General features: G+C 36.7%; 2 long non-coding RNA genes across 5 annotated transcripts; one reads left to right on the forward strand and one right to left on the reverse strand.

Moving 5' to 3' along the window:
* Nucleotides 1–9255: 9255 nt before the first annotated feature.
* LOC113330393 lies at nt 9256–14881 on the reverse strand. Of its 2 annotated transcripts, XR_003350235.1 has the most exons (4): nt 14832–14881; nt 14612–14735; nt 14382–14477; nt 9256–9714 (listed from the first exon to the last, which is right to left on the reverse strand). It is a non-coding gene; the product is annotated as an uncharacterized LOC113330393 (long non-coding RNA). The 2 variants fall into 2 exon arrangements; XR_003350234.1 differs by lacking the exons at nt 14612–14735; nt 14832–14881 and having other exon boundaries at nt 14382–14583.
* A 1945-nt stretch (nt 14882–16826) lies between these two features.
* LOC113330409 lies at nt 16827–19761 on the forward strand. 3 transcript variants are annotated; one of them, XR_003350256.1, is made up of 6 exons: nt 16827–16950; nt 17033–17083; nt 17185–17285; nt 17435–18887; nt 18982–19224; nt 19472–19761. It is a non-coding gene; the product is annotated as an uncharacterized LOC113330409 (long non-coding RNA). The 3 variants fall into 3 exon arrangements; XR_003350257.1 differs by having other exon boundaries at nt 17435–17524; nt 17649–18887; nt 18982–19761; XR_003350255.1 differs by having other exon boundaries at nt 18982–19761.
* Nucleotides 19762–23156: the final 3395 nt, after the last annotated feature.

A 23156-nucleotide genomic window follows, 5' to 3' on the forward strand; every position in this document is an offset into this window, starting at 1 on the left:
GGCCTTTCAACGTTACTGGGGCCGATTAACTTATCCATGGTATTGCGAAACCTCCACCTCAACATGCTCTGAATGCCGCAAATGATAGTACAACGATTGAGGAGGTTGTGGGTACCTTAACTGTCGAGATGCTTGATATTTTTCAACGAAAATAACAAATACAGTAAGTATTCCCTCACCTTGTAGATTGAAGTTCTCTAGAGCCCTGAAATCTTCACTAGTTAATGTGATTGTTAAACCCTTGGATTTATGTGCATGGTTGAATCTGTTGTTGTTGCCTGTATGCACTTTGAATTTGTATATGCCTAAAAATTCCAATGAATAGATATCATGTGTAAGGAAGAAGTTACAGATAACTGCCATAAACGAAGCACTTGCAACTTGGAAGGAGCCGTACGGATGTTATAGTTTGGTGCAGAAAATATTGGAGTTGTCCAAACCCAACCATCACCAGCAAAAACGACCTGCCAGGAAGGTGAAGGATGTCAATCTTGAGGCCTGTATAAGTAAGTTAAGCAAAGTTTATTACACAGCCGCAATCCATGTTTTGTCATCTATTGGGGTTGCTCCATCTACACCGGACAAATTACATGAATTGCAATTGAAACATCCCTCTGCACCACCTCCAATCATTCCTGCGGATAACCCCTCATCAAACACATTATATGTGGATTGTAAAAGTGTTCTACAGGCTTTGAAGAGCTTCCCCAAAGGAACAACATGTGGGAGAGATGGTCTTAGATCCCAACATTTGTTGGATGCTCTGAGTGGTGCAGCTGCAGCTGTAGCAGAAGACCTATTACAATCTATTGCGGGGGTTGTTAACCTAAGGATGGAGGGTATATGTCCTGCCATTCTTGGTGAATTTGTCGCAAGTGCACCATTGACTCCTTTGATCAAGTCGGGTGGTGGATTGAGATCTATCGCAGTGGGCACAATATGGAGGAGATTATGTTCCAATTGGATGCTACTTTGGTGTGCAAAAATTTGACTACATACCTTGGCAATCACCAGTTAGGTGTTGGGGTACCATGCGGTAGGGAAGCCATCTTACGTTCAGCAAACAAGCTTGTGGATTTGAAAGGAAGACAAGATAATATGACCATGATGTTCGTTGACTTATCCAATGCATTCAACATGGTTTACAGGACCGTTTTAGTCAATGAAGTTCGATCCAAATGTCCCAACATTGCAAGGTGGGTCGAATTTTGTTATTGTAAGACGAATATATTGTATTATAATGATACAGTCCTATCATCTGCAAAAGGCGTCCAACAAGGTGACCCATTAGGGCCACTTCCTTTTACTCTTATACTTCATCCACTTGTAATACAGATTGCAGTGGAGTGTACTCTTGACCTTCATTCATAGTACCTCGACGATGGTACCATTGCAGGTGATACACTGGAGGTTGCAAAAGCCCTTAGTATCATCCAAGATGAAGGTTCTGCTAGAGGGTAGCACTTGAATGTCATAAGACAGAGATATTCTGGCCAACTAATGATCCAAGAAGAGAAGCACGTGGTGTTTTCCCGTCCAATATTAGTAGACTTATTCATAGTGTGAAATTACTTGGTGGTGCCGTGAGTCTAGACTTGCAATATTGCAATGATTTGGTGGAAGGTAGAGTTGATAAGTCTATACATTTAATGAACTCCATTAAGAAGATAAAAGACCCACAGAGTGAATTGCTTCTCTTGTGTAACTACACTGGGGTGTACAAGTTGTATTTCACGTTGCGCACAACTTCTCCCTTAGCACTTCAGTCTGGCACAACATTATTTGATACTCATCTGGTTCAATTTATGAGGCACTTGGTGGTTGGTGATGGTGCTGGTTTCGGGAAACTACAACAGAGAATTGCTACACTTCCCATTTCCGATAGTGGAGTGGGAGTGCACACTATGGCAGACACATCTAGGTATTGTTATCTTGCTTCATATGCTCAAACACAGTATTTGCAAAACACTATGTTGCAGGATGCATCCATTTCATAACATGGATAGAGCTTCCATCTCGCATTGCAGGCATACATTTAGGTTTGTGGTCTTCATCTTGCTGATTTCGATATTAATACTGCTGCCCCCCATTTCATGAAGTCACTGGCGGTTCGTTATTTTGTTGTAATCAAGAAGGATTTTCCCATCAACTTTTCGTTATCTGCAAGAGATACTGCACTCTGGCAATATAATAAAGCTGATCACGCTATGGATTTTCTCAAGGCTATACCCATCCAGGGCTTGAACCAATCTATTGGGCCTCGGCAATTTCGTGCAGTTTTGAGTTACAAATTAGGTATTCCCATTTTTGCAGCTGACAGTTTGTGTCCTTTTTGTAAAAGGTATATGGACATATATGGTGATCATGTTATTCATTGTGCCAGCGAAGTCGGTAATAAGTTTCGACATGATATGGTACGTGATACATTTGCAAACATATGTTATAAAGCGGGTGTTGCAGCTCGTAAAGAGGTCTGTATGGGTTTCTTATCCGACTCGATTAAAGCTTTGAGGCCTGTAGATTTACTGGTTTATAACTGGGAAAATGGTAGGGACATTTTCTATGATGTCACAGGTACCTCTCCATTTACTAGTGCCCGAACTACTTTTTTTACCCCAGGCCAAGCAATTTCTGATGCAGTCACTCGCAAGCGCAATAAGTACTTGTACAAGTGCTTAGCACATGGATATGAGTTCGGGGTGTTGTCTTTCACAACATTTGGTGAGTTAGGTGATGATACTTATGTTTTTTTTAGAAGTTTGAGGAACTATCTTGCTAGTCAAGATGCCAATTGTAAAGTAGTGGGGTCTCTTTTTCATAGAATATGTATTATTATTCAAAAGGGAGTCGGTACCCAGATTGTTGCTAGGCTACCAACACTCTTGATGTAAAAAAAAAAGAACTTAATTCAAAATTTGATTTCAAGATATTAAAAATAGACCAAGGCTCCGGATTTCACTATTCCTTCTAGTTGATTGGTTTATAGTGATATTTCAAGAATTATTATTAAGCTCTTTTCTCATTAATTCACTATTAATCTATAATGTGTCCAATTATTAAATTAGAATCCCTAAGCATGAATTATCAAAGAATTGATTCTAAGCATAATACATCAAATTGATTCACAACTAATTAAGAAAACCATTTTTATCTTTATGTTGATCATAGTGAATTAAATTAAATAAATAATTAAAGAAATTGTAAAAAGAAATTACCAATCAAGCATGAGTGAATAGTTTCCTCTGTTGCCTCAATCACCGAGTACCTATCCTCTCATCATGTTGGAAACACGCTCAAAAGTTGATTTCATTGCTCAAATGGTGTTTACAAATAATGAGAATGGGAGAAAAAATGATAAAAACCGGGTTTGTAACACTTATATTTGTTACAAAATCAACTGTTACAGAGAACGATAAAACCAAGATGTCGTCGTCACTGTAGCAAAACGATTGTCTCAAATGTTCTTCGTGTTCTTCACAGCAGCAGAAAATTGTTATCCTCTGCAACTTAATTGTCCGTCTTTGTTAATGCTCTGTACCTCTCCCAAACTCTCTCTATTCCTTCTATGCTCCACCAGTACCCTATATATACTCCGTAGGACCAAGGATTACTCCTCATAACTCCAAAAGATCTCCCATAACTCTACAGTGAAGAGAATTATTCTTGGCAACTATAACTTTCCTTTTCACGCGTTGATTTTCTGCCAGCACACTCTAAACAGGTCCTACACGTTCCATACACGACATAGATAGAGTAAACTACTCTCTAGATACACGCCAACACACACAAAACTCGGGATGAAGTAACCAAAACCCGAGTTGCCCTGTTTTCTTCACTGCCGATTATCCAACCAAATCCAGTTAATTTTGAAGCCCATACCATGCCTGTTAATCTCAGTCAAGCCTTCCCGTGCAATTACAGTTATTGAGTCTCGCTAAAACATCACCAAAGTATGAACCCTAATCTCTGGCCGGTGGCTGCAACAGTTCCCGCCAATATCAAACGAATGAGATGAAGTTGCCCCTTATCCAGCTGCTTGGGTGCGAATATCAGGTGGGTGCCCCTTATCCAAAAGTGAGAGCCCAAATAACACGTGTCCTCCGGGTGCTTTAGACAACTTTTCGAGCCGATTTTTCCAAAAATGTTTATTTCCCAAAAATACCTACAAACAAATAAAACACCATAATAAATACAAAATCGAGTACCAACAATACAAAAAATTGAGGACAACTTAGACACAAAAATGTGTTTATCACTATATCTCTCTGATAACCAATTCGAACCCAAATGAGATTAATGACGAATATCATCGCTCGGGCTATTTTCAAATGATTAATTTGAATCATAACTTAGTTCACAAACAATAAATTGTTTTTAACTAAATTCATCAAGTATATGACTATTACTTGAATCATATTTCGAGATTTCAACAAGACAATGGTTAAGTCTTCATATTTCGAGAACCAATGGTTTAGTCTTCACATACCTTTTATTGATGAAGTTCGCCAAATATCTTCGATCTCCATCTTCAACAGGTGATATGGCGATGTAAGATATAGTTTTGTACAACTAAATTTGACAACAAGCTTAATATAGCAAAACTTACGAGTTCGGATGAGCAGTGTTCTTACAAAGACGATTGAACAATGGTGAACTACGAATGTAGTGATGAAATTGAGTAGATGATGGATCTACATTATTGTAATGAGTCTTTGTTGAGGTTAATCGGTCTGGTAGAGATTCAGCTGAATGTACAAAAGGTTGAATTGTGGATATTGGTGTTATGGTGTAGTGAAGTCTGGTGGTGATGTGGCTAATTGTTTGTGTTGTAACTGATGATATAAGGTAGGTTGGAAGTTACAACTTACGAAATTTATTAAAAAACTGGTAAAAAAGAAGATAATGTTGTACGAAAGAAAGCTTCATTGGATCAATATCATGACGAACTATTAAGTAAGAGCAAGTGGTTGTCTGTTTTGTGTGTTTGTAAACATAACAAGCACTTAAAATGTTGTACTGGTGATTGTAGGGTAACATATAATGGTTCCAGTGCCATCTTGCAGATACTGATTCAGGTAAGCTGAATTTGAAATTATAAATGAATTGTAAAGTTGTTTTGAATGAATGAACTGTGTAGTGATAAAAATTATAATTATGGGCTAGTAAAGTTCAAATAATGATGGATTGAGATAGATTTGGTAATACAGGATTTGATGTTATGTTGCATCATTCAGATGCCATTAGAAACAATGGATGACGAAATGGTTTAAACCTGTTAATCATCCCAGGAAGTCATCTGACTCAGATTATCTGTTTGAGTTAACTCAGCTAAATCAATGCTGACTCACCGATTTCCTGTTTGACCAGACTTGGACCCAGTTGACTTGTTGACCGTGACCTTTTTACTTGACCATGGACGTTGAAAATTAGCTGACCAGTGGACCATTAATGTTGACAGTTAGTTTGACTGCTATCTTTAACCATTAGTTGACCGATGACCTTTCTGGTCACCTGTAGACTTTCCGGCCAATTTTCCGACCATTTTTGCTACCCTTACGATGGTCGATTTGAGCATAAAATTATAAAGAAGGAGATATGGGAGTTCTATAATGAAGATTGAGATAGAGCAAAGGATATCGACTGAGATTCATGTATCATTGTCATGTTGATTCAGATGGTAATTACACATATAATATGATGACAATCATGATGATGACCAGGGATAAAAAATTGTAGATTGAGAATCTGGAAATTGGAGTGTTTGGCACTCAAAACAGGTTGGGACTCTGTAACCTTCTCGTAATCATTAAGTTTTTCTTTTTATTCGGAGCATGATAAGTCTTTATTATTTTGTGAGCATGTTTATATGCATTTATGTTTGAATGCAGTTGAATGGGTATGTTGCCTGATATTAGTGTCAATTTCCTCGCGAGAAGAGTCTGTGGTGCCCCTATAGCTCCTCAATAAGTTAACTAGAGGCGTAAAAGCAGCTAATACTATTTTAGGGGCGTAAAAATCTCCAATATTACCATGGCGAGACGTAAAAGCATCCTATGGATTTTATTTAGACCCTCGAGGTTGTTTGGTGGCAGCTGGGGTCGAATATTTTTGTATACCTATTTTATGAAATTACTAGGGGCGTAAAGACAACCAATATTACATAACCATATTTTTATATTGGGAGATTGGTCGTATGCATATTATGCTTGATTGTTCAGTCTTAGTAGCATGACCGGGTTATTATATTTTGCCTTGGAAAAAATTATAGGTTTATGGGGAGGCTCGATAGTACCGTGAACCTGGTGTACAAATATAATAATCTAGACTTTGATTGTGGTACCAGAACCATGGGATGTTTAAGTGAATGATTTAGAACCTTAATTCCTCATTATGTAGTTGATCTCGTGAATTAATAAGTAGTTTAATTTTGGGGCGTTACAAACTCACAATGTTTTTTTCATCGAAGACATACAAGATGAGTAGAAGTTCATAAATGCTGACATCGTTGAGGTCAACACAACACTAGCGGGTTGAATACTAACTATCATATTATAACACCCCGAGTTCCGGACTAAAGTCATACCCATATGGAGATCCGAACTCGAAGCGTTACGGGTCGGAAAGAGATTTATTCATATAACTCTTCTAATTTATTAATTACAACAAACATAATTTAGAATTTAAACATATGAATTCGCTAATCATTTGTAACAACATTTCCAACAAACTTATTATTTCAAATTACATTTCAAGTAATACAATAAAACAATTCAATCACTAAGCTACTCAATCCTATCTTCTGCTGCGCAACTCTAATAAATCTGCAAGGAATATCAATTTGGTGAGATGAAATCTCGGTAGAATGCATTCCCAATTCTTAAACATGCATAATAATGTCAATAATTCAAGTAACATACAAAATGATTATACGACACAACATCAAGCAATCAATGATATACATACTCAAACCATAATATTACCACACCAATATTATTTTCAACAGATCATCAAATTCATTTGTTCAATCATCAATTCACAGTACAATTATGTTTTCAACAATTCACTCATTTGAAGTTCAGCTCATGAGTTCATAACACCAATAACACTACCAATAATTTATCTAATTAGAGCTTAACACTTGAGTTCAACACCAATAATATTTTCAAAAATTCATACAATTAGATTTCATACATAAATTCACATATTAATAGTCACCAACAAACCATGAGTTCACGGTACAGAAGCCTTGCTTCATACACCCACCTATCGTTTCTCGGCACTGACAACCTCAATCGATGGTCCAGAACAAAAGTTCCTATGGGGATCATACCCATCTACTCTCGAGGATCATTACCCGTTTCATTTTCGTTATCCGTCACGAACAACCGACATCGATGGTCAGGAAACACAAGTTCCTACTTGAGGATCATTACCCATTTAACTCTCGGGGATCATTACCCGCCGTTAGCATGTAACTAAATTCCATATAACAGAAAAACATGAACTTATTTCCTTTTGTAAATCTTTTTTACAAACAACACAACCAACAACAACATGAATTTCTTTCAAGCATTTATGCAAACAAGCTAACTGCAGACATTTTACATCATGCATCTCAGGGTAATTTAATTTATCCGATCTTCCTAATATTTTAGGAGTCCATAAATAACTAAATAAACAGCCATGTATCAAAAATTCACAGTAAATTAACGGCTCAATCAAAAGATAATGATTTTATATTATCATCCTAAAAACTGAGCATACTACATGTTATTACCAAAAACTTCATGGAAAATTCATACTAACATGAAATTGAGCAAATCCAAAGCACAATGAAACATAATACATAAACCTACAACTTTCATGAGACTACACATCATTTTAAAATCATCAACATTACCTAAATCAATCAAAAACATGATAAAGTGAATCTGTCCAGAAATTTCAGAAATCATGATCCATATTGATACAAACATTCAACGGCGAATTTAAGGTGGACTATTCTCAAATATTTACCAATGATACTAAAATATGTTATCTATCAATAACAAAAGCCTGATCATCAATCAAAATTACGTAATTATACAAATAAATTACTGAAACCTAACAATAGAAAATCACATAAATTAAACACTCAAAAAAAAATATCAAAAGAGAAAGGGTTTCATATTCTACCTCAATTCCATTGATTCTCCACTGATTTTCCTAATTATAATTTATCCTCAAGAACCTTAGCTCCAATCCATCTTCTTCCTCTCCATAGTTATCTCCTCTAAAAATCTTTAGCCTTTTGGTTTTCTAATTTCTAAATCCTCTCTCCAAAAATCTAATATAAACTTATACTAATACTCATAATAATGCTAATAATAATAATCAACATTTTATTTTATTTTTTAATTATATTAATTGTCTTCTCATTTTCTATTCATTTTATATATTTATTTAATAAATATATTGGGTGACTCTATTTCCACCCGAACTTGTTGTCTTTTCTAGTTCAAACAAACCAGTTAGGCTAAGACAAAGGAACAACCTAAACCACATGGTTGGCTAAGTCGGGCAAACCCGAACCGAAACATTAGATAAAAATACAGGATATTACACATACGAAGCCAGGACGAAAAGGGAAGGGTGCAATAACCGAAAATGGAGGCTCCTCCAATGCGCCCAGAACTGAAGACACTCCAACCGGGGAAAAGGTTAGAACAATTGGAAATGATAACTTGTACGGGCAATACATTCGATACCTCAATAAGGAACTGGAAGCGCACACGTCACGACAGTACAAGCTCGAAACAATGATTATGCAAATACATGGAAAACACGACTGAGATAATTCGTCCAAGGAGGACCGTGACCCTACCCAGGATTAGCCACGTTCACCATAAAGGAGTCACTTCCAGCACCCATTTCGGAGGCCACCGTCGCTAAATTCCTAGAAGCTCACTACCGCATGACTAAATAAGACAATCAAGAAGCTGTGGAGTCACTGTACCCAATAGAAGTAACCGATTACCCATTCTCATAGGATTACACGTCATTGAAGTTCAAACGTATGATAGGCAAGGTAACACCCAAGAGCATATCAACATCTTTATATCCTCCGGGAATGTCTATGTAGCCTATCACATTCTATACTTAAATGAATTCCCAAACTTCCTCTCAGATACGACTTTCACATGGTATGACAACTTGAGGCCCAGAAGCATTAAGACATGGCCGGAAATGGTCCACTTGTTCCTGAAAAAAGTCTTCTTTTTTTTTGTTGTTAATAAAGATCTAGTAAATAGATTATGGAAAGTTACATTGTTTGGGTCTTGTTGCATTCGCTAATATGCAACCTATCCCGGTTAAGAGTTCTGAAAATAAAAAAAGGGGGGAGGCCCGTAAGGTTCACAGGTTGCTGTTGCTTTGGGCATCTGCCCCAAATCAATAGTTGCCTGATTGGCTTTCTTAGTTACAATACTTAAAAAGAAAATATTATCGCATATGTTCGCTTTTATGACTGTTTGTTTACTAGCATCCCATCTCGCTAAAGCTTGCCAAGAAATGTTGTTTGGAGCTCCATTTATCATCCTATAGAGGTTGTTGCAGCTGGTTTCAATTTGGATGTTTGTAGCTTCGATATGTACTCCCCAACTCCAAGCTTCCACTGCTGCTAACACCTCACCTTCCTCGCTAGTTTGTGTTTGCGCTGTTTTCCGCATCACCTTCCTGCACATACCCAAATGATCATGTAACACAATAGTATAAATAGAAGTGTTAGTATTGATATCCCAATAAGAGGCAATGTTTATTTTAACCGCCCCAGGCATAGGGGGGATCCAGTCCTATACTTCCTTGACCACATTGATGTGGCTAGTGTGATTTGGTTGGTGCTCCACTTTCCTTGCTTGACTATTTTCTTCCCAGAAGCGAACTGCATTACGATGGACTTGTCTTGGATCTTGTTGAATTCCTTCAAACGTCTTATCGCACCTTGCCTTCCATATATGCCACACCATTGAAGCGCAAAAAGCACTCCAAGACCCCTTGTTTGTACACCAACCTGTAGGAGCATTGTGCCAACTATCTATCTATTCATTCACTGAATGTAAGGAGTATCCAGGCGGGAATGGGTTTGAATTAAAAGCAAACCACACACTTCTTGCAAACGTACAGTTAACAAGAATATGCTCAAGCGTTTCCCACTGTTGCGAACACAAAGCACAAACATTTTGGATATCTACATACCTTGCTAGCCTATCCGTCGTAACTACCATGTTTTGCCTACATTTGTAAACAAATAAAACGGTTCTAGGTGAAGAATCTATCCTCCATATTTGATCTCATATAGTGTTATGAATTTCCTGTTGGTTTCTAATCACATTGTACAAGGACTTCGTTGAGAAATTGCCATCTCTTCTTTGTGTCCATCTAATTATGTCCTTCTTAGACCTATTCACAGTAACCATTAGGATTGTGTTTACTGTATGAGGGTCAAAAGTGCTTTGGAGTAAGTTAATGTTCCAAGAACAAGAATTAGGGAGGAGAAGATGGGAGACTAAGGTAGGACAGTTGGAGCCAATTCTCTGTCCACGGGAATCCAGTTATCTTCGATGATGTGGATGGAGCTGCCATCCCCTATTTCCCAAAAACAGTAAGGTTTAATTTGAGTTAGACCCTTTTGGATACAATTCCACTTCCAAGACCCTGTTTTGGTAATTTTTGTATCAAGAGCATGTCTACATTTCCTAAAGTATTTTGCTTTAAGCGCAACTGCCCAGGGAGCATTTTGATTTACCAACAAATTCCAAGCTAATCTACCTAGTTGTGCCAAGTTATTAGCTTCAATTTCTCTAAAACCTAGACTACCTTCATTAATAGACTTGCATAGAGCTATCCAGGCTATGGGGAAAAAGCCTTTTTTACCTTCCTTCTTTCCCCACCAAAAGTCTCTTTGTGGGGAAATGAGTTGGTCGGTAATATTCTTAGGAATCTTAAAACATCCCATTTGATAAATGGGGAGAGTTTCAAGAATGGATTTGACTACTACGGTCCTTGCCGCTTGAGAGAGTGTTCTTCCTCTCCAATTTTGCAATCTACTTCTAAACCTAGCAACCATCGAGTCAAAGCATTGGATTTTTGAACCAGAAATGAAAAGAGGAGTACCCATATAAGAATAAGAAATGTTAATCTTTTGAATTTTCAGGATTTTCATTATCATTTTACCAAATTTATTAGGAAACTTACGGATGAAAAAAATTCCAGATTTCTGGAAATTTATCATCTGCCCAGAGGCAGTACTAAAGGTATTGCTTACTTCTAGAATGTTCTTTGCATATACTAGAGTATCCTTAGAAAACAGAATGCAGTCATCTGCGAATAACAAGTGGAAGATAGGGATGCTATTCCTAGATACACCAATTCCTTTAATCTTACCTTCATATTCTTTTTTCCTTAAAAGCTTAGTGAGCCATTCCATACAAATCAGGAAAAGGTAAGGGGATAGAGGATCTTCTTGCCTAATTCCTTTCGAAGGATGGAAGAAATTTCTGGGAGACCCATTACACAAGATTGCAATGGCAGGGGTGCTGATGCACTGCTGAACTAGAGTGCACCAAGTCTCCGAGAAGCCTAACTTTTTCATTACCTCTAAGAGATAGGTCCAGCTGACCCTATCGAAATCTTTACTCATATCGAGTTTAATTCCCATTAGTCCTACTTTGAATTTACTTTTCTGCATCGAGTGAACTACCTCTTGAGCCATAATGATGTTATCGGTTATTTTCCTACTGGCCTTCAGCCGGCTGGAAAGGGGAAATAATCCTGGATAATATTGGTCTTAGTTTATTAAGAAGTAGTTTAGAGATAATTTTATAAGTTGTGTTGCAAAGACTAATCGGTCTAAAGTCCGAGGGATTAGAAGGATTGTCTTTCTTAGGAATCAAGGCAATGAAAGTAGTGTTTATTTCCTTAAGAATATGTTTGGTTCGAAAGAAATGTTGGACCATGTTCACAATGTCATTACGAATGATTGGCCATTGGTGAGAGAAGAATTTAACATTAAAACCATCTGGTCCCGGGGACTTATCTACAGCCAGAGATTTTACCACCTTTTCGATTTCAGAAGAAGAGGGAATAGCAATTAGATAAACGTTTTCTGCAGCTGAAACCTCTGTAGAAAACAAGTCTGTAACCGGGTTCAGAAGCAAGGCAAAAGGTTCATTGAAGAAATCTTTGAAGGGACGAGTAAGAGTGTTTGAGATTCCAGCATGTGAGTTGTGAGTCACTCCATTTTTATCCAGTAAAGAAGAAATTCTATTTCTTCTTCTCCTATTCAAGGTGCACGAGTGAAAGAACCTAGTGTTTCTATCTCCAAATCGCAGATTACTTTCCTTACACTTATCTTTCCAAATTTTTTCTTCTTGGTCATATAACCGTTCTAGCTCATCTATGTGTGTCGCTAAAAGTCCATCTTTGCTACCATCCTGACTTGAAGCATGGACTAAGTTAATTGTCTCTAGAGAGAGTCTAATTTTCTGTTGAACCACAACAAAAACCTCCTTATTCCATTTGGACAGATTTTTCTTAACTAGTTTCAACTTGGAAATAACTCTAAAAGGGGGGATCCTATGACTGGTGTTTCCCAACATTCCTTGATTATTTGGAGCGCTTCAGGATAATCTAGCCAGAGACTAAAAAATTTATAAGAAATTATTTGAGGTTGAGATAGAGGCTTAGAATTGAGGAGAATGGGAGAGTGGTCCGACCCAACAGCTGGGAAATGAGTAACCGTCGTCTGCTGGTGATTAACCACTCAGCATTGGCTAAGGCTCTGTCAAGCCTTGCCTTAATTAGTTTAGGAATTTTCTGTTTGTTAGACCATGTATGGGTTGGTCCAATAAAACCTAAGTCGATGAGACCTAAATCTTCTATGTTTTCTTTTATATTCTGTATTTGAGCTTCATCAAAAGGTTTCCCACCTTGTTTTTCTGAGCTTGCTAAAGTGATGTTTAAGTCTCCAATTATTACCCATGGACTATCTATTACTACTGACATTTTCTCTAAGCATAACCAATCCTTTATGAGTTCACCCTTCTTTGGGTTCCCATATAGGAAGGTGTAATCATTTGTTATTTTTATACCATTTTCCATGGTTGTAACTACGGTATGAATCATTCGTCTAGTTTTTCTTTTTATTTCTACCTGCATATGATCTCCCCAAGCTAAACGTAGACCTCCTGATAGAAGTTTTTGTAGCCACAACCTAACAACACTTTTTCTACCTTGTCATCCTTACATCTGGTTTCAGAAAGAAATAGAATGTCTGGTTTAAAAGATATACAAAGTTTGCCTATATGGGAAGAAGTGGTGTTTGAACCAATTCCTTGGCAGTTCCAAGACAAGATATTCATGGTGATACTCTTTAGAGTTTCAGCACACTTAAGATGGCGAAGCAGATTAAATTCGGCACCACAGATTAATTTCAGAACTAACTTGAAAACGGACGGGAATCGCAGAACTAGAACTGCCAATCAATAACGACCTACCCGGATACTAAGTTAAGAGTTTAGACCACGAGACTCTAACGGTCAAGAGACAGGTACAACCAACAGTCGGAAGATGGTTAAAAGCTAGAAAGGAATTATAGATACTCAGAGAGATGAAACTATCACTAATCAGGGCCAATCAAAAAGGTGAAATGATGACTATAAAGTATAAACTACTAAGAATGCAAACAAATGTAAGCAAAAGAGAGATTATAAATTACCTTAGCGAGACTATAAGATATAAGGTTACAAGCTATTGAAATGATGAATAAATTAATGAGAATAAAGCAATACTAAGAGTAAAGCAATTTCAATGAGAATAAAGTGTAATTTCGCATAATAATTGGGTGATGAGGTAATCAAAGGAGAGAATGATAATCAAGAAGGAATAATGGAAATTCTGTGACTAAACCAAGCAATGAAAATAAGCAGTGAAAATGAAATTGAAAAATGGTAAAGCAAGAGGTAATAGACAAGCAAATAAATAAAAAAGTGAAAAACAGGTAACTTGAACTTAGTAAGTTTGTTGAATATTGAACCTAGGAGCCTGAAAATTTAGTTAATCAAGAACTAGATTATGCCAAGTAAAGCTCAGGACCCATGTTTCAAATTTCTTCCTAAAAATCAATGGAATTCCTAAGTTCGAACCCTAGATGTGAACTTCTCTATTTTGTTCTAATCTCATGTGCAAATTATTTTCGATTATGTGAATGATATAAGATAAGGCACCAATCATGTAATTCTATTATAGGCTAACGGAAGAACACAAATATCAATTTAAGATGTTGCAAGATTAATAGCGAGAAATAATTTTGACAGAAATGATTGACTAAATTAACAAAGGGTTACCATGGAATCCATCTCCTGCTCGGGTGCTAGTTGGTTCTTTGTTGGCGCAGAGCTCGGTACCATCACTAAGCTTTCAGATTGAACCCTGAAAAAAGTCTACTTATCCAAAAATAAAGTTACATCCATCTAAGTAGGAATATGCATTCAGCGAGCAAGCGAGGAAATCGAAAATACGTCAGGCATTTTTGACATTTGTCCTTGGAATGTCACGAAGACATTGCTGAAAATACCTTACTAGAGATTTGTGTACGAAAAATCGTTGTTGATTTCCGCTGTAACTTGGAAAACTTCTGATTCCACACCTTCATTGAAGAAGCGGCTGCAAGGGTATCAGTTTGTGCGGACTTGCTCAACCTGACGAGAACCGAACAAGCATGGAAACATTCAGTTAACACGGTTTACGAAGGATCGCAGGCGCCGAGACAAAGGCAGAATACGTTTTACCCTTACCATCTTGGAGGTGATAAGACCAGAGACGCTTGAAGAGCTAATCCCAGTTCCCCAACACCATTCTCGTGTACCGAAGTACAATTCATAGGACTGTTAAACCATTGGGTAGTAAACCGCGACGTAATCCTACCTCGAACGCTGGTTGATGTGAATAAAACAAATAAGACGCACCCGAGATACTGTGACTTCCACCAGAAGGTACTACATCCAACAATAAAATACCTTGGGCTCGAAGAGATATTCCATCGAAAGTTCAATGCTGGAAATTTGACCTGGGAGGTCGAATGATTAACGAGAACATGCGCCCACAAAATCATGTAATGATGATCGCGTACGATCCCCAAGTTGATGGTTGGAGCGAACATGAGAATGACGAAGAAAAATAGGTCTATAAAGCCATGGCAGTCTAATTACCCATTGCTGGATTGGAACACGTTGCTTAAAATTTTGCTCGGATCATCGTGGCACAATAATTTTCAATTCTGTATGGTTCACCGATGATCAGATTCATGAAGCATAAAAGGCGTTATCTCTCATTGCAAGCGAATTACCATACACCCTGCCAATGTATCCTCGAACATAATTGACCAACATTATCACCTTTTCTGACGATGACATCTGCACACCAGAAGAACACCTCCGACTATTACACCTCACGACAATCATCAACGCACAATACCTGAAGCGTGCCTTTGTTGACAAAGGAAATTCGCTAAATTTGATCCTCTATTTACCTTAAAAATAATAAGAATAAGAAGGAAGGCAATGCTTATGCACGAGACGATAGTTCGAGGATTCAGAGGGATGAGCCAGAAAGTTAGTCATACATCGCGAAAATTAATTTTAACTGTGAGATCTTTTACGTGATCTTCAGTGTTCACATCCACATACTAAGTTAGTTATGTAAATAAATATCCTTTGACAGGTGTGCTTATCAGTAGAATGGTGGGTCGGTTCCATCCCATTATATTAAAATTGGTTTGGAGATTTGGTAGTTGGTTTTGCGTATGAATAAAACAAATTATAATAAACCAAATATGGATTTGATGTTACAAATCCAACAAGATGATAATTGAAATTCAATACTTAACTCTCCTTTATCCTGATCCCACAAAAATTTGACGTGGACAATTATGGTGAGAGCGTTTGGAAATAGAGTTTTCTCATTAATTCGGACCCCACAAAGCCAGCAAAATACATAATTTACCACCATGCTTACACTTCAAGTGCCTCTAGGGGTGTAAATTCGGGCAGGCCGGGCCGCCCGGCCCAAAAACTAAGACAGGCCGGGCAGGTCAGACTTAATATTTATGAGCCCGTAAACAATTTCAGGCCGGGCAGGCCGGGCAAAAGTAGATAATTTGCTATCCAAAGACCGCCCAAAGCCCGCTTTTTATACGGGCAGGCCAGATCGGGTCGGACATGCCACTATTTTTTTTTCAGTTTAAATTTTCAAATGAACGATATTAAATTTATTTACTTTTAATACGATATCCTTTCCTTTCTAACATTGCATACCGTAAGTGATAGTATTATTTTATATTTAAATTACAATGACAAATTTTAAATTTTAGCCTATAATAATTAATTAATTAGAGTACAGTAAACTTTCTATAATAAGAAAATATATTACCATTAATGTTTTGAAAAGATTAATTATAAGTAAAAACAACTATATACTTTATTTTTCTTGACACAAAATTGACAATTATAAAATTGTAACGTTTAAGTCTTTTTAAGAGAATATTAAATGATTAATGGCACATAGAAGGCTTTCAGGCCGGGTACCAGGCCGGGTATCAGGCCGGACATCATAATTAATTGCAAAGCCCGGGACCGCCCAATAAATTAATCCAGGCCGGGTGGTCCATGACGGGCCATAACAGGTTTTGGGTTACTTAGGATACAGGCGGGCTCGGGCGGGTACAGGCAGGCTGAGTATTTTCGGGTATTACTTACACCCCTAAGTGCCCCTACGACATAACTACCCCAGTACTCCACTTTCGTGAAAACCCAGAGAACCAGGGAAGAGAGAGTGGATATGAAGTACAAAAAGATTGAGATGAGAATGTTGAAAAATCAGTTTTCTTCAGATAAGAAATCATTGTTGACGAAGAAGGTAATTTTTCGTATTCCTTTTCCTTCTCGATAAAACATTACCCCCCATCACTTTCCTAATCGTTGTCTCAATTTAATTTCAGTTTCATACCTTTCTCATGCTGATGAAGATATTGATTCGGATCACGATGAGGGTATCCATCAACTTCAATATGAAAGTAAATCTAAATAATTGAAATTGTGTTTTGCTAATTTTTGAAATAATTTTGATGATAATATTACTAATGCAATGTAGGTAACTACAACAAGGCTGTATTGGATTTGGTTTCCTTAGCATCAAAAATACTAAGGATGAATTACAAATTCACGTATATCTTCCTCCGAATTCAAGCCAATGTAAGTTTTTCAAATTGATTTCAAACCGATGTACACCATTAAGTGTTCGTGGAAATGCCTAAGAAAAAATAATACTTAAGTTTACTACTTTAGGGGTGTCTCTTAATTTGGAGATTCAATCTGATGATTTTCGTTGTCTGGAATTTAAGGAGAAGGTCAAAGAAAATTTGAGAAGGATGATAGGAATAGGTCAAAGAAACTTTGAGGTTTTGCAATGATTTTTAGGTTTGCACAACCAGGTAATGATCCAGACTTTTCCTGTTTTTTTCTTTTGTTTTTCGTTATTTATTTTTTATTATTGTTATTAATTTTGTGTGTGTTTCGTTATGCCTTCTGTTTACTTTCTTTTGATCGAGTCAATAGTTAGGAGAGACTTAATGTGGTAGGGAACATAAAGTGTTAAAAGTGGTTCGAAAGATACTCTGAAGAAAGGGTCTGAAGCTAAATCTAAGGTATATGGTTGGTTCCTTTTTAGTCTCTTTTAAGTGGAATGATTGCATCTTAGTTTCCTATTTTTTCCTTCAAAAGTAGAATAGATAAACCAAAATGCGAAAAAATATATATCTTGATTTTATGTTGGTTATTGAATATGTGTTTTGATTAGTTTCTTCACTGAAGAAAATTAGGATCATCAACTATAGCACAATGTAGTCCATAAGAAACCAGTGAAGGTAGGATAGATGTGTATGTCGTGAGTTGGTTTATTATGAGAGTGACAAGTGATGCATGGATTGGAATTTCAAGATGTGTGAGGTTTCTTTTAGAGTTTAGGGTCTAGGCGTCTAGCTTGAACCATCAAATTAGACATGGTCTATTGCATACATTGATTCTAATGTGAAAGTTTGTATGCATCTGATTGTTTGAGTGCGGGTAAACAATATATCATAATTGTCTGCCAACTTAATTAATGATTATAAGTATGGTCAGCAACTGTCCCAACTTAATGATTATAAATATGATAAGCAAGTGCCGCAAACCGCTTACATAATGTTTGCAGGTTAGTTTGGGTTCCAGAGAAAGCCTCTTATATGCAAGTGTAAGCAACTTTATAAAAGAGGAGGTTACCGGCTGTAGACAGAACTTTCCTAAACATAAACAACTAAAAGACCTTTTTGCATTTGAGGTTACTATCTCAAGGTGTAGTTTATGTTTTTTTTTACCCCTGGGTGGAGATCAAGTCTGATTAACGTTTCTACCAGCTCTTATTCTTCGTCATTGTTTTAAGTTCCGTATGTTTCTTGGTCATTATATGTTGGTTAGGTTCCGTAATGTAATTCTTGATAGGCTTTGGTTCACTAAGTTTTTGTGTTTATATAATATCTTTTTGGCTTGAAAGTGGAAACTGATTACTGACTGCATTTTCTTTAGATAAACATTAAGCAATCATCCACATTTTCATAAATTAATCACTACGTACAGAATTATGGGTTGGAGCAATTTATCTCAACGCGGTGGTATTTTTGACGTTTTTTTTCCTCCTCCTAGCTACAATAGCTTTCGCTTACCATCTCCAAATTTTCCTGTTTATTCCGTTCCTTAATGATTTCATGACTGTTCGGTGTATTGGATTGCTTAAAGTTGTGTAGGGCGAAACTTAGTAAGGTGAATTTTCTATATTCTATCGAATTCCTTTATCAATTTAGTACTTTTGAGCAGACATTTTATGGGATTGGTAATTGATCCCTTCATTTTTTAGGTTACAAATATACTTTGTACAAAATAGAAAAAGGTTGCAAAGACGAATGAAACTTGGTGGGATGCTGCAGAGACTGGGTCAACTTGATCACATACAGCAGAGACAAATTGAAAACTGTTGATTGTGGTAGCAATGGTGATCATGTTGGATGATACAATTGGGAATTCTATTAGTTCAACTTCAATTGAACACAAAATTAGCTGCACCGACACGGCATACACATCCTACTTCGATTAAGCAGGGGTAAGTTTCTATCTTTTATTTTATCATTTAGATTTTTTAAGCTTCAAGTAAATGATTTCACAATCATAGGGTAGATGCGAAAAATTCCTTTATGCGAAGGTTGGATTCTCAATGTATCTTATTTGTTGGTTGTATTTCTACTTTGACCAATCAATTAAATGTAGGTTGGCCAAGTATATGAAATATATAATATTTCTTAATATCATAAATATGTGTGTTTTGGTATGATGGGAGATGGCTCTTACAGAAGAAATTAGGATCAACAGCAAGGCATTCGTATACAAATATCGACTACGGAAACATTAGAGGACGCTAGAGTTATATCTGACGAAAATGTTCAGATCGTAAGAGCTATCATGGAATCTGAAGAAGGATGCAACGACATATGAGCCGAACTCGGAATCAATAGGGAAAATTAGTCATCATAAAAGTAAAAAAACTAACGGAAGAAACATGAATATATACAGAGTTGTTTATTTATTTATTTTTCGCGGCATGTATCAACATTTTTTTCTAAATCAAAATCGACCATTATCATAGTGAAATCTAATGAAAAACACACGCACCCGGTGCGGAACACGGGTTACTATCTAGTGTGTGTTTAAACAATAATAACAAGGAAAATTTCTTGCTTGGTCCTAAGCCCATAAGGTTATTTATGGGAGGGTCCAACCGGATTTTATTCTTATCCTAGGGTCCAAAGTTTTTTGAAAACATGGAAATGACTAATATACCCTACTGGTTAAATATGTGTGAAATAACATACTTCTACCAAATCGAGATTTTATTTGTCGGGAGGTTCAAATTTAATTAAAACATGATTTTTGTTAAAGGGAGAGCAAAAATGGATACGAGGAGAACGAAAATCGTAGTCGACTCGCTCACTCGGACCTACTCGATACATTATTCCAAATTAGACTAATATACCCGTACTAAATGCACCCGCCACACAAAACTCAATTCACCACCAGTCCACCATGTACTCCACCTGCGACAATATGGATTATGGCCAAAAGAAAAGAAATGAACTTCTGTATGTCACCACCAGGTATACCACTATAAGAAAGTTCAATTTCACGCATTTTCAAAGAATGTCCACACATCTTGAAGAACATATGCGGCAGAAAATGCCTTGCTTTAAGAAAGTTCTCCTCTTCCAAGTATTTTCAAAGGTTGAATACTCAATTCTTCTTGGTTTTTGGTAACTAAATCGTCATATACAAACAGCATAGAAAGAATAACGAAAACTTTTATTCCTTAAAAACAATGGAAGAACAAACAAGATGCTTCATAAAAGAGGAAGACCCACTTCTTCGTTCCATAGGCTAGAACAAATATCTTTCATCGCACTAAGAAGCCATTCCGCAAGGTTTTTTTTTTTTTTTTGTATTTTCGGGAGGTGGAGTTACTTTAGAAATGTGGGTGTGAATTTTGTGTAGTTAATAAGAATTTAATATGGGTAGTTTAGTCTAATTTAAGAAAATATATCGACTAGGTCCGAGTTAGCGAGTCGACTACGATTTTCGTTCTCCTCGGATTTATTTTTGCTCTCCCTTTAACAAATAAAAACCACAAATTTGAGTACATATCTGCTAAGTTTGTGTTACAAATTTGAGTACACATCTGCCACCATGCTTAAAATTTGAGTACATATCTGCTGCACTTTTTACAAATCAGCAGTAAGCTCGTATTCGTAACGAGCACCAGATCCTTGCTCAGTTTAGGGCATTTGATATTGAATCTGACTTGATACATGTGAGCTCTCTGGTACAGCCTAAATGGAAACGAAATGGTTTAAGAGATCACAAGCAACATTATATAGAACGACAAGTTGTACAATTGCTTCATCCTTTACCTGCTGGTTCTCCCACTGTGGATGGAATGAAATTGCAGGCCCTGACTGAAGTTGGCCAACATGAGATTGATGAATGTGCGTGTTGGTTGATGTTACAGAGGGTGGAGCACCTTGCTGCTGCATAACAAAGGGATGCAGCGCAGCAACCTGTCCAGGCAGACCGTAGGCACCAATTCCAAACAGGGACGAAGGAACAATATGAACTCCAGGAACTTGATCTTGCTGTTGATGAGAAAGGGGGAAGTTAAAATTTTCTACCCATGCCAACATAAATTGATGATACTGAGTTGGGACGTAACAACATGCAAATTTATCCAACAATTAATTTTGTTCATCACATGTAATGTGTTAATCATGACTGTCAAAGCTTCAGAACTGAAAATGCAAGTGCAGGCAAATATCTGCCATTAACGTTTACAACTGTGATGTTGGAGAGCATTCAAAAAAGGCATCGTTGAACCTACCTTAACTGATCCATTGCCAGTTGAAGCAACAGCCTGAAAATCCTCAACGTTCCCGTTTAGGTAGGCACTAGTATTACCATTTCGAGGGGAACCCCCATTTACACTGATCTGGTTCCCTTTGTTTTGTGTATGTGCTAATGCCTCCTTAGTTTTTGAAGCTGCACGAACCAAAAGAAGTAGCAAAATTGTGAATAAAACAGAATTAGAAGAAGTTTATATCAGTTTGACATATACGTATTGCGGAGTCATGAACTAAAAACTGAACTTCATGTCAAAGAAGTGGTCAAACTCAATTGCATGACAAGAATAGGTGACAGAACTATGAAAAATAAGAGGATCAAAACATATATTATAGTATTTTGTATATGTACTGACGGATAAGACTAAAAAATGAGACAAAGCACATCCAAATAGCATTTCCTATCAGTATGCGACATATGTACTGAAGATTCATGAACAACAAATCAACTGCATGACAAGAATAGGTAATAGATCTATGAAAAATAAGAGGATCGAAACAAATATTACAGTATTTCGTATATGTACTGACGGATAAGACTAATAAAGGTGACAACACTTCAGTATTATACATACATACTCATGGATCGAATAAAAAAAACTGGAAAAACTTCGAATAAAACAAAATCAGAAGAGTAATCACCCCTGCGCAGATAGTTTCTCCTTTTGTGTCCAACCTTCTTGTCGGTGGGGTGCGTGACTTTTAGTAACCTAATCACATGCTCGATGCACACAGATGGTTCTTTCAAAAATTAGCAACCTGTTTAAGAATAAAACTTGACTACATTTCTAGTATAAATGACTTAGTGGCGAAGAATCAGTGAGTTCCCATTCGAGTAACCTTAGAGTTGCTGACAAACAAAAGAATTTTTTTTAGGTCATTCACTTCCTTGTAAATTTGTTTGACAGTTGACAGTTGTAAATGGTAGTTGAATCATGCATGCAATTTCACCCATCATTTTCAGCTAATAATGAAAGGATTTTATAACATTTTATACTCATTTGTTTGTGGAGCGCTGAACAACAAATTACTGACATATGTATTGAAGATTCATGAACAACAAATCAACTGCATGACAAGAATAGGCAATAGATCTATGAAAAATAAGAGGATCGAAACAAATATCACAGTATTTCGTATATGTACTGACGGATAAGACTAAAAAAGGTGACAACACTTCAGTATTATACATACATACTCATGGATCGAACAAAAAAACTGGAAAAAACTTCGAATAAAACAAAATCAGAAGAGTACGCCATATATGTACTGTCAATTCATACCAAAAAAACACTGTAAAAAACTGAAACCAAACCTATAGATGCATAGTAAACACAGATTAACAGTACGTCATATACGTACTGATGGTTAATACACAAAACCAAACTGAAACCAAACCAAAAGCCACCAAAATGAAACTAAAATACCAGATATACAAACGAAACGAACGTAAAACATGATTTTATAACTAGATCTGGACTATTTTCATCAAAAACCACCAGTACATCATATACGTATTGATGATTAATACACAAAGGCAAACTAAAAACAAACCAAAGACCAACAAAATGGAATTAAAACATCAGATCTACTA

This window comes from Papaver somniferum, unplaced genomic scaffold, assembly GCF_003573695.1.
Source record: "Papaver somniferum cultivar HN1 unplaced genomic scaffold, ASM357369v1 unplaced-scaffold_118, whole genome shotgun sequence".
Classification (NCBI taxonomy): Eukaryota; Viridiplantae; Streptophyta; class Magnoliopsida; order Ranunculales; family Papaveraceae; genus Papaver; species Papaver somniferum.